The 12,556-nt window shown below is 43.2% G+C and overlaps 1 protein-coding gene across 4 annotated transcripts in view; it reads right to left on the reverse strand.

Annotated features, from left to right (window-relative positions):
- Nucleotides 1-12,556, reverse strand: part of PITPNM2 (phosphatidylinositol transfer protein membrane associated 2) — a 432,451-nt gene that overhangs the window by 37,694 nt on the left and 382,201 nt on the right. The window lies entirely within an intron of this gene.

Here is a 12,556-nt window from a genome sequence, read left to right on the forward strand (position 1 = left end):
ATAATCTATTACACTGAACACAAAGCACCCTAGTTACTAAAACTTAGCGCATGATAACACCATTATTGCATGATAAAGAAGTCATTTAAAAAGCATATGCACTTGGAAATAGCTATATTTACACAGGTGGATGCTCTAGGAAGCAGAGATTTCAGGAGGGTGGGGTTTGGGCAGAAACAAAAACTATGGGGCACTCTGTACTTTGTTCTATGCTTTTCTACACTCTATATATGATTATTGTAATGTCATTTATGTAGGGATTACTAAACAGAACCTTAAGCGTTTACAAACATTACAAAATACTGCAGCACACATACTATGTCGAGCTTCTCGTTACGATCATGTCTCCCCTCTTCTTCAAGGGCCTCAACTGGTTACCTATTGATTTCAGGGTTAAATTCAAAATTCTAAGCTTAACCCATAAGGTCCTTTACAGTGGCTCGCCCCATATCTTGCTTCCTTAGTGATTCCTTACACACCTTCTCACACTCTGCGTTCACTGAAAGACAACAGATTAGTTCTTCCACCACCTTCGAAAGCTAGATGGGAATCCACTAGATCCGACACTTTTTATTTTATTTCACCAGCTCTTTGAAATTCTTTACCACAGCACCTTAAGCTTGAAACATCCTATACTTACTTTTGTGCTCTATTAAAAACACACTTGTTTCAGCAGGCTTTCTATGTATAGTGGCTGGGTTAGCTCTGCAGCAAGACAGGGATGGATCAATTGTATGAAATTATGATATTTTGTTTGGTTGTCACTGGCTGCCTCTTGTATGACTGGAATTGTTTGAAGGATACAGTTAGTTTTTTTTCTGTCCTGCCAATAAATTGCATTCCTTTCGGTTTTTACTATTAAAATTTTTTTTTTAATTGTAAACCGCTTTAATTTGTACGCAACTCAGCGGTATAGCAAGTTTAATAAACGATATAGGGGTACATGCATATTTGTTAAAATGTCCATGCCAGCACTTGCACCTGCTCCAAGAGATGCACAAGTGCCAATTACCCGCTCGTTTGAACCTGGGGTCTATACTAGTGACTCAGAAGGCATCTGTGAAGTGCTGTAGTTTCTACCAATACTTCAAAATATTCAATCAGCTCCTCAATCGACTCCTCATGCACATACAGCTTTGATAAATGCCAGCATATGCCCAAGTATACACCAGTAACTACACCTGTGTACTGCAAGATCACGACCTACAAGTGTATTTTCCTGCATTTATACATCATTAGCTTTGAGCACTGTCACTCTTTCTCTGTATGTGTTGGTTTCTAAAACTGCCACTCCTGCTTGACATCTCAGTCAAAACATATGTTTTTATTGGTGACCATATGACTAGTTGGCACTGTTGGATCAATCAGTGATTATCTACCCTTCCGGAAATCACTAAAAACCTATTTGTTCAAGCAAGCCTATTCTAATGACCCAATCTAATCCTATGAACCCTACTACCCTACAACAATGATCTAGACTACTCCTCCCACCAAAATTCCCTATGCTTATCCTGTAACCCATCCCCCTCCCGCCTCCTCCACCCTTCCTCCAATGCTTACCTACCCTTGCTCATACCTCTACTACTCCCTTCACCCTTGTCCGTCTCTACCTACCTATCTCTTCAACATAATGATGATCCCACTGGCCAAAGCCTTATCCAACCAAGGCCTCAACCCGTTCATTTATGCAGATGACATCACAATCTACATTCCCTTCAAACATGATTTGACAGAAATAACCAACGAAATCAAGCTCGGCTTGAACACCATGGACTCATGGGCAAATTCATTCCAACTGAAATTGAACACTGAAAAAACACACTGCCTCGTCCTATCATCTCAACACAATAAGTACAACCCCACAATCATAAACACCCCAGACCACACCCTCCCTATCTCCGACAACCTAAAAATACTCGGCGTCATAATCAACCGTAACCTTACTCTTGAAAGCCAAGTAAACTCCACATCAAAGAAAATGTTCCATTCAATGTGGAAACTTAAATGCCTAAAAACTTTCTTCCCGAGGGAAACATTTCGTAAACTAATACAATCAATGGTACTAAGCCATGCAGACTACTGCAACGAAATCTATGCGGGATGCAAAGAACAACTCATAAAGAAACTTCAGACAGCCCAGAACACAGCAGCTAGGCTGATATTCGGTAAAACACGATTCGAAAGTGCCAAACCCCTCCGAGAAAAACTGCAATGGCTCCCAATTAAAGAACGCATGACCTTCAAAATCTGCACCCTGATCCACAAAATTATCTACGGCGTAGTCCCAGGATACATGATAGACCTCATAGATCTGCCAAACAGGAATAGGTCCGGATCATCTTGAACATACCTAAACCTCCACTACCCATACTGCAAAGGACTTAAATACAAAGCAACCTATGTATCCAGCTTCTCACATATAAGTACAAAACTATGGAACGCACTGCCAAAAGGAGTGAAAACAATCTACGACCATCTAAACTTCAGGAAATCACTAAAAACCTACCTGTTCAAAAGGGCATACCCTATTCACCCAACATAGATGCCAACACTCTGTAACACAGCAAACCCAACGATCGTATTGGACACTATTTAACCTTCCCTCTCTTTGACCCCATTGTGCCTGAAACAAATGGACCTTATTCGACCACAGTATCACCTTGTATTTGTTTCTCTACCGGTCTTGGCAAACGCCTTATGGTACTACGTAAGCCACATTGAGCCTGCAAATAGGTGGGAAAATGTGGGATACAAATGTAACAAATAAATAAATAAAGATAAGACTGGGATTCACTGCATGCTAAGCCATTTTAATCAAACTACGGGTACAATTTCAAATTTGGATTTGAAGAACCCTTTGTTAGTCACTCACAGCTCACAGTAAAGGAGAAGAGAGAAGTGAATAGCTACTGAAAGTAGGAAGAAGCATGTAGGCAGTAACTACTGCCTCCAATGGTACAGCGGCCCCATTAATGAGAAATGCTGCAAGGCAGAGAATTAGGATGACACCCAAGACTATTTGCTCTGTGAGAACCAGATTTTTTAAAATATGAAATTATCAGAAGAGCAGAAACAAGAAGTCTGATTCTCAGGCAAGGGTGTTGTATATTTAGATTCAAACTTGTTTCCACAAAGAGCTGGCTAAAAAAAATTACTGTAAAAGCAAAAGGTCAAATCTGATTCCTACAGATGGGAATAATTATTCAAAGATCTGTGTGCGTGCCTGGCATATTAATACTCTTGCAAGATTTCTGCCATGGTTTCATCCACAGGAGAGGGTCAAGGAGAAACCAGAAATGCAAGACTTCTGTGAGCCAGAACAAGAGCCAATGCATGTTTTAATAGGGGGGGAGGGGGTGGAAATCTTCTCAGACAAACAGATAACCTATTTCACCTCTTGAACTTTAGTCATGGCTTGAGAGGTGCTTGTAGAAGACAATCGGGCTGACCACAGGTTTCCAGTGGTTTCCTTTCAGTTGCTGCTGCCTGAGGTTTGGATGTTATCACATATTGCTACTTATATAGATATATAAAGAAACATACAAAGAAAAGGAAATGCAAATTATATGGTGGGAGGGATTTATACAGTACAGTGTTATTATAACAAAGGAAGCTATATTCTATTTTATTTATTGGGATTTATTAACTGTCTTTACGAAGAGATTCACCCAGATTAGTCATAAACCCCTTCTTATGGTAAAATCACCTCCTGAAGAGCTATCCACATAAGAACATAAGAGTAGCCATACTGGGTCAGACCAATGGTCCATCTATCCCAGTAACCTCTTTCCAACAGTGGCCAAGCCATGTCACAAGTACCTGGCAGAAACCCAAATAGTAGCAACATTCCAGAACCCCAAAGAGTAGCAAGATTCTGGAATCCCAAGGAATAACAACATTCCATGCTACCAATCCCAGGGCAAGCAGTAGCTTCCCCATGTCTGTCTCAATAGCAGACTATGGACTTTTCCTCCAGGAACTTGTCCAAACCTTTTTTAAACCCAGATATGCTAACCGCTGTTACCACATCCTTCGGCAAGGAGTTCCAGAGCTTAACTATTCATTGAATGAAAAAATATTTCCTCCTATTCGTTTTCAAAGTATTTCCACGCAAAGAGTAAAAAAATCGATTCACTTCTACTTGTTCTACATCACTGAGGATTTTATAGACCTCAATCATATCACCTCTCATCTGTTTCTTTTCCAACCTGAAGAGCCCTAACCTCTTTAGCCTTTACTCATATGAGAGGAGTTCCATCCCCTTTATCAGTTCCCTGGTGCCAAAAAGGAGGTTATTTATTTATTGCATTTGTATCCCACATTTTCCCACCTATTTGCAGGCTCAATGTGGCTTACAAAGTCCCGTTATGGCATTCGCCATTCCAGGGTGAAAGATACAATTGGTGTTACATAGAGACCAAGGATGACAAAATGGAAAGGTTCCCAAAACACATATTTCACAAAACAAAAAGTCATAACACATTCACAGGGAAATTCAAGAAAAAAGAATGCACCCAACTGAAGAACCTCAGGGCAGAGAAGCAAAAACTGGCGTCTCTGCCTATGAGTATCAGGAAAGACAATAATTCCACTGTTACGTCTGTGGCCGTGACCACCCTCAGACTTACCCTGTTTCTGGGAGTCAGTGGCTGTGCTGGCTTCTGCTTGTCTCTGTGTCTGTCTCTGTCTTAGTTTCTCTCGGGCTCTGGGTGCTGATTGCCCTACTGAACCTCACCTGTGTGGGCTATGCCTTTTCCAAGATGGCTGCCGCCGACTCCTCTATGCCAGTATCAAAGATGGCTCCCGCTGGGCTGACTTCTCTGTGTGTCAAGCCTCTGTTTGGATGCAAGGTGATTGCTGCAGCTGTGCCTCTGGTGTGGAAGGGCTTTATTAATCACTTAGAGATTACAGCCCTGGCCTTTGCATTTCATCTAAGGGCCCTGGTGTATAGAGTGCTCTGTACACTGTTTCAGTGTTTGCTCTGTGTGAGTTTCTATGTTTGACTAGATAGCTTAGGCACCGTGTGGCTTGTTAGCCTGTGTATAGCTTTGCTAGTGCTCTGTGTTTGTTTAGACTAGCCAGCTTAGGCACCGTGTGGCTTGTTAGCCTGTGTATAGCTTTGCTAGTGCTCTGTGTTTGTTTAGACTAGCCAGCTTAGGCACCGTGTGGCTTGTTAGCCTGTGTATAGCTTTGCTAGTGCTCTGTGTTTGTTTAGACTAGCCAGCTTAGGCACCGTGTGGCTTGTTAGCCTGTGTATAGCTTTGCTAGTGCTCTGTGTTTGTTTCCAGTGCATGACTTGTTAGCTTGGGCACAGCTTTGTTGTTAGCTGGTGTATAGCTTTCAAGTCTCCTGAGTGTGCTCTGTGTATGTTTCTTGTGTATGACTGGTTTGCCTGGGTATAGCGTTTCTATTAGCCTAGGTACAGTTTACTAGTCATTGTGTTTAAACCTGCCGACTGCCAGAACCCGGACAGTCCCTGCCTGTCGGCCTTGCCTGCGCCTAGGTGCCAGGGGGCACTCCTGGATCTTCATTCCTGCTGTTCCTGCTTGCAAGTTCCAGTTCCGGGTTTTCCTGTAAGTCCTACCGGCTGCCAGAACCTGAGGGCTCAACCCTCGGGGAAAGGTGGTCAAGCGTAGGTGAAGCCTAGGTCCAGTGTGTTCCAGTCCAGCGGGTTTCATTCCTGTATGTTCCAGTCCTGTGGGGCCCTCCAGTGTGTTCCAGTCCAGCGGGCTCCACTCCAGTGCGCACCCGTCCGGTGCGTTCCAGTTCCGTGTATTCCGGTGTAGAACTCCAGTCCGGGGTTCCGGTCCAGTTTTGTCTCATCTCTACCTTGGAGGTGATCTTGCCTGCCACTGCCGCTCCACGGTAGTGGCCCATGGGCTCACGAACCCAGTGCTCCCGGGGAAGAAGCCTGACAGTATGCCAAGGTCCTCGAGCACGCGACAGACACCCACTTCCTCTGAACAATTCTGATCTATTTTGAAAGTACAACTTTAGCAAACGATCTCTCTCAAAACTATTTTCCAAAGTCACTAAGAGAGTAGCAAACAAATGACCATTTCTGCCTGGAACATCTGTAGGGTTTTCCAAAGAGTTAGCTGATATTTCTCCTGCCGCTATTCCATGCTTTCTAACAGGGAGGTAGTAAGCTCGAACAATTTTGGCATAGCATCTTCCAGAATCCTCTGAACTTCAACCAAATATTATTAAATCATTTATTTATAATTTTCATTTTACAAGGGTCACTTGCAAACAGTAATACAGAGATGACTGTACATTAATACAATATTAGAAGAAAACAATCTCAACTAGATAAATGGATTATATACAATCTTTCTCTTTCTTAGACCACAAAATAAATAGGGAGAGTGAAACAAGACAAGGAGATCAATTAAACAACAGTAAACAAAGAAAACATGGTATTAACCTGATTATCCCCCGTTAGTATTTATCTGAATCATTATTCCACATTGATCGTCTGGTTGGCTTCTTCAAACCCAAAACGGTGTATAGTCAATTAATTTAGTTGGAAACATACTTATTGTTCAATATTAGTGGAAATAGTACAACTAATTTCATTTTTTCTCTTTTAAAACCAGAAATTATTTAACAATACAAACACTTGAATCTCTAATCCAATTCCCACTGATTAAGGTAATCCCAGTTTCGCAGGCTTCACTCCTTTTGAATTAATATATTAAGAGGAATAATTTCAGAGGAAAAAAACTTTAGGAGTCATACCCGGAACTCTGGGGAAAACAACAATCTCGATATTAATCATCTGTAATAATATTCATTTTGTTCAAAATTTTCTGGTCTATTATCATTTTCAAAATCTTAACCATTTCCTACTCCTGTAGAACTTCATTTGCTGTATCAATTTTTCATTCTCAAAGGATTCGATTAGATTATATCTGGAGCAAAATTATTTACTACCACAGTTAGGTCCTGGAGCGCCTTCCAGATGATATTCAATGTAACCTCCACGGGAGCCAAAAACTCCAAGCTGATAACTCTTACGGGTTTAGGAGTGGCACCGCCAACACGGGTTCAGCTGTAAATGACTTCCGTTTCAGCATACACTCCTAACTCACTCCTTTGGACATGGTGGTTAAATGATTTGGGAGTGATGAAGTTGTTTCCAGGTCCAAGAGCATTGACGCTCCTTCGCCGGCGCTAATCAAAGGACTCATCAACCCAGTCATCTGTGGGCAGCTCATCACGCAGCGGTCCCACACTTGCTGCACAGGGGACAAAACGCTGGCCATCAGCGGCTGACCCCTCATTGTCCCCTTCCTCTCAGTTAAGGTAACTGCAAATGCAGAGAGGAAATTTCAAGCAAACAAAGACAGAACTTCAGAGGACAGCTGGGCCGTTGAGCGTACGAGCTTCAGGTCACCATCTTTCCACTCTCCCTAGTTTGGGACACTCTTTGTCTGGCTTCTCCTCAGAGGCCTGTCTGATATGGGTAACCCTTCAGCATAGCCCTCTGAGTCATTGAAACACAGAAGCCCCTCCACCACTACAAGGTAGTGTCCCTTCGGAGGGGTCAACCAAATATTATTTAAACATTTCTTTATGTGAGATATTGAGGTCCCTGGGAAAACTAAGTAATCTTAAGTTCACAGTCCTGATCACATTATCCATATTTTTTAATTTAAACCGAACGGCAGATACATCCATAACCAGTGGTTTGAATGGTTGTATTTGTAAAAAGGTTTGACCCGCTCTCTCCATATTTACAAAAGAAGATTTAAAAGTTGCCAGTTCTTCTTCTTCTTTAATTCTTAATTCAAAACTTTTAACGTGAGGATTTAACTCTTTTTCTATTGGTAGCAAAGTCTCGTCAAATCTGCTATCGCCAGCCATATTGTATCCAGGGGAATATCAGTTGGTGGCTGTGTAAAAATTCCTGACAGTTTGAAATTGTTAGCTCAAAGTCAGTTAGGCCCACCTGGGCATCTGCTTCAGTGCTGGGCTCACTCAAACCCAGCAAACGCTCAGAAGGGGATCTCCTTTCACTTCCCTCAGAGGCAAGTTGTCCTTAGAGTCTCATCCACGGAGGTTTCTCGCCAACTTTGTTCTTCATCTCCTCTGTAGCGCTCCTCAGAGACAGCCCCAGAGAGATCTACATTCCAGGCACAGGAGAGCTCGATGCTCGTGGCTACAGGGAAGGAGGCCTTGGAATCCGGGCTTAGAGAGACTTCCGGCCCAAAAAACTGCTCTAATCCTCCTCCATTTGAATTTTTGTTGATGCTCTCCATCACAAATGGCAAAAGTATCCATGGAACTGGGCTGGTTTTTGATAGGGGCAATAGTTTTTTGCCCTATGCCCACCCTTATGTTTTCCCATCATAGAAAAACACAAATAGCAGAGATCAGGTAGTGGTCATTGGCTTCGCTTAAGCTTCCACCATCTTGGATTCCATAGTCATCCTGCAGCAGCTGCCTTTTTAATGCAAGAGACAGAAACACCAGTTTGTGATACTGTCCACTGCATGGTAAACCCCGCATTAGCTGCTTAACACAACTTAGATTACCACTAGGGGTCACTGGTGCCATATTGGATAATGGTGCTGACATGGGTGGCAGCGAAAGGTCACTACAGATGCCCAGACAGCCCTGTACAACCAGAGCCCCCGGGCAAGTCCCAGGGCGGTGGGTGGGGAGAATGGAAGGGTTATGGAGGGTCAGTATTTTGTTGTTGGGGGCAGAACTTGAGGAGGTACCAATCAGGAAGGAGATCTTTGTATTGGGGGGGGTGGGGGGGGGGGGAGAATTGTAGATGGCGAGTAGATGCACAGCTGCATCAGTTCTTTATTTTCAGTGTCTCACATAAGTTACATGCTGTACCTGATAGAGCGAGTGCTCCTGTGCTATCAGACACTACACTTAATACAGTACTTAAGCGATAACTTTCTGCACTGTGGAGTAAATACAGGACAGATGCTTGACACGGCTCCTGCATTTACCACACATTAATTTTTGTGTTAAACCTGTGGTAAGCGCACAACTTACTGCAGTCTAGTAAAAGAGCCTCTAAATTTTCTAAGGTAGCTAAGAAATGCACATCTCTACACAGCATACCTCGACAGAAGCTCTTTACATTGCACATATGAATAATCTATTATCACTCAGTACTGGAAGAGGCATGACTGGGAATTAAGCGAGAGAAACTACCTCTGCAAGAACAGTTATGAACAGGGGATGCTAGTGTGTGTCTGTGTGGGGAGGGGGTGCTGTATTCAAGACCAGGAGAGTAAAATATACTGTGTTTGAAAAAAAAAAAAAACTGCACGAAGCTTGTCAAAACCTGACCAATTTCAATATAATTTGTGATATATCATCCTGAATAAATTTGTAACAGGCCTACACTCATGCCGGCCAGATGTCACTTCACAACCTGGTTCTTCAACTGTCACAATGTTTTCTTCAGTGTGAACTGATCGGGCCCTGCACCGCTTCCTGATTGGTGGTCAGTTCAGCCTGTTTCTTGCAATTTCTTCAAAACATATTCTATGCTTACCCTCTCCTACTTCTTTTCTGAAAACTCTTGCACCAGTCTATGAGATTCATAACCTTTCTCCAGATAAAACTCTTAATAAGGATCAGATCATCCTGACTGAAAACCATGGTAAGTAACTATTTATATTTAAAGCAAAATGGCATCTGTGTATATCATGACAATTTCTAATTGGTGGCAAAGTTGAGGTGAGGTGGCCAGTGTGAGTATAGGCTTACTGAAAATTTATTCAGGATGATATATCCCAAATTTAATTGAAATTGGTCACGTTTTGACAGAGTTATGCAGAAAATAAGCTTTGTATATATATATATATTTTTTGAAACACAGTGTATATTAAGGCTTTGGGGATACACTATAGATCAAAGGGTTCAGAGGTTTGGCCCATTGCATGGCTGCAGGTATCTCCCCCCCCCCCCAAAAGAAGTTAAAACGCAGAATACATTGTAGAAGAGAATATTGCAATGCAATCCGTATCATTTTACAGAAAAACAAATGAAAAATTAATTTAAAACAGATTGATTTTACAAAACACACAATAAAAGTTATTAGACATGAAAGCTTTCTCCATAGATTTTGATCTCAGTCAAGGTGTTAATGGGGAAAGGCTCGGTTTGCTGGTTTTTCTTTTTCTCTTTTGTACCTTGTGTCCAAATTAAATCACTCATGTATGCTATTCAACCAATCTGAGGTTCACCACTATAGCAATAAACACAAATTACATCTGTGATACCAAGTGCAGTGAAAACCATTTCAGAGGAGATCTCTGATGGGGATACAATATTTCTCAGACTAGTGTTGGCCAACAAATGCCACATTTCAAGATTTTGCATCACACTAATGGGGCAATTCTATTAATGGGTGCTTCATTTAGGTTACCCGAGGACGTTTGGTGAGACCCTATTGTATAATGGCATTCAGGCACCCAGATTCTATTATAGAATACTAGTGTAATGCATCTGATAGCACAGGTGCTCTTGCATGCGAGATAACTCTGCCTTGTGAGGTAACTGCAGGGCAGATACATGGCATGGCTCCTACATTTACCAAACATTAAGTTGTGTGTTAAACTTGCTTGCACCTTACATTGCACTAGCAATGGAGCAAGTGGAACTGCAGTGAGATGCTTGGAACTAACACAGCCTCACCCATGTATACGCCCTCTTCCATTTACGTGCTATGCCCATAGCCGCCGAGGGGGGGGGGGCAGGGGGGGACAAAATTCCCCGGGCCTGGGCCTCCAAGGGAGGCCCAGTGCCGCAGTCCCACCCGCCCTCCGTCGTCGACCGTCTGCCCCCTGCATTGAAATTGCAGTCTCACCTCCGTGAAAGCAGCGGTACAGGCAGCAGAACGCCTCCCTTCGGCCCTCCTTCCCTCCCTGTGTCCCGCCCTCGTCTGACGTAACTTCCGCGAGGGCAGGACACAAGGAGGGAAGGAGGGCCAAAGGGAGGCGTTCTGCTGCCTGCAGCACTGCTTTCACTGAGGTGAGACTGCAATTTCAATGCAGGGGGCTCGGCCCGGTGGCGGACGGAGGGGGTGAGTGGCAGCGGCGACCTCGGGGGGGGGGGGGGGTGGAGAGGGGAGCAGCGGCGACCTCGGGGGGGGGTGGAGGGGGGAGCAGTGGCTGTGGCGATCTCAGGGGGGGAGCGGTGGCAACCTTGGAAGGGTGGAGGGGGGGAGCGGCGGCGGCCTTGCCCTGGGCTCGGCCCAGTCTTTCGGCGGCCCTGGCTATGCCACCTACACGTGTCCATACAGAATAGTGCTTAGGTGCCCTGGTAGCACTTCTGCAGATAAGTGTACACTTAAGCACATTGACTGCTTATTATTCTGTACATTTATGCAGTTCTAGTATTGCCCTTTGAATGCAAAATGCAGCTAATGAGGACTGAGTGTTTAACAGTGATGCCATTGTGTTCCTCTCCAAATAAGCCTGGTGTAAAAGTGAAAAGTGAATTGAAGTGGTCACATCACTTCCTCTGATTTATCAACATGCCACAGATATGACACTGAAATTGATGTTCTGCAAAAAAAAAAAAAAGGAACTGAATGGCACAGTAAAATCAATTCCTAACATTCACTTAGCATAATGGTAGAATATCAAACATATTTCTGTGGACACAGAGGTAAGAATATTTGTTTGCAACTTCACAGATAGTGGTACCACTGTGTAGCTGTCACCTGGATGATAGTGTATGCAGAATTCTAATTGTGGTAATTAATTTTCTCTTAAATTATGTGAACAGATTTTGCTGTGCTATTGAATTGTACTGCTGTGCAGTCCTGCCTAGATCTAGTAGCACTCTAGGAATTAGCAGCAGTAGGAGACAAGCTCTCCCCACCCTGGTGAGCAGACCGAAGCATCCACAGCCCACAAACACTCTGTGCTTTGCTTGTATTGAACTGAGGTGGGTCACAACATTTGCCTCACTCCATGCTAACTGGCACACGTCACACAGGGGTGCTCATTTTCCACAGTAACATATGCAGCTTTGTAAAGTCTAGGTGCTTTGAAAATGAGCCTCAGGATCTTGTGGAATTTGCAGTTTTAATGCTAATGCCATGCCACTTATTTCCAGTCTGCTTTATTGTAACATTTATTTTTAAATAAATGCTTCATGACTGCAAGTGAACCATCGTCTGCGCTATGCAGCATTACGGAGTTGGAGACATTCAAGTATTCACATTAGCGATGCATCGAATCCTTCTTAACAGGATGCGTCATTGCTCACTGCTGAAGCTAAACTATAGCAGCTCTTCATCCATGCAAATATCATGTTATTTCTATAAAAGAGTCTACCAGCAATAGCAATTGCCATGGCTGCAAATGGAAAGCTAGCCCAGTGCTCTAAGCCTCAGACATTTTGAATATAGCTCTCACCACAAGCTTTGAGGAGAAACAATGATTGGAAATAGTGCCACTGTCAAGCCAATCCATGCACTACTATAGCAATGCAGGCTTTGCAATTTTTTTTTTATTTTTTTGCCGTTCTTGCATGCACACTGGAAGCTTTCAGGTCCATACACATGCATTTT

This window comes from Microcaecilia unicolor, chromosome 11 (assembly GCF_901765095.1).
Source record: "Microcaecilia unicolor chromosome 11, aMicUni1.1, whole genome shotgun sequence".
Lineage (NCBI taxonomy): Eukaryota > Metazoa > Chordata > Amphibia > Gymnophiona > Siphonopidae > Microcaecilia > Microcaecilia unicolor.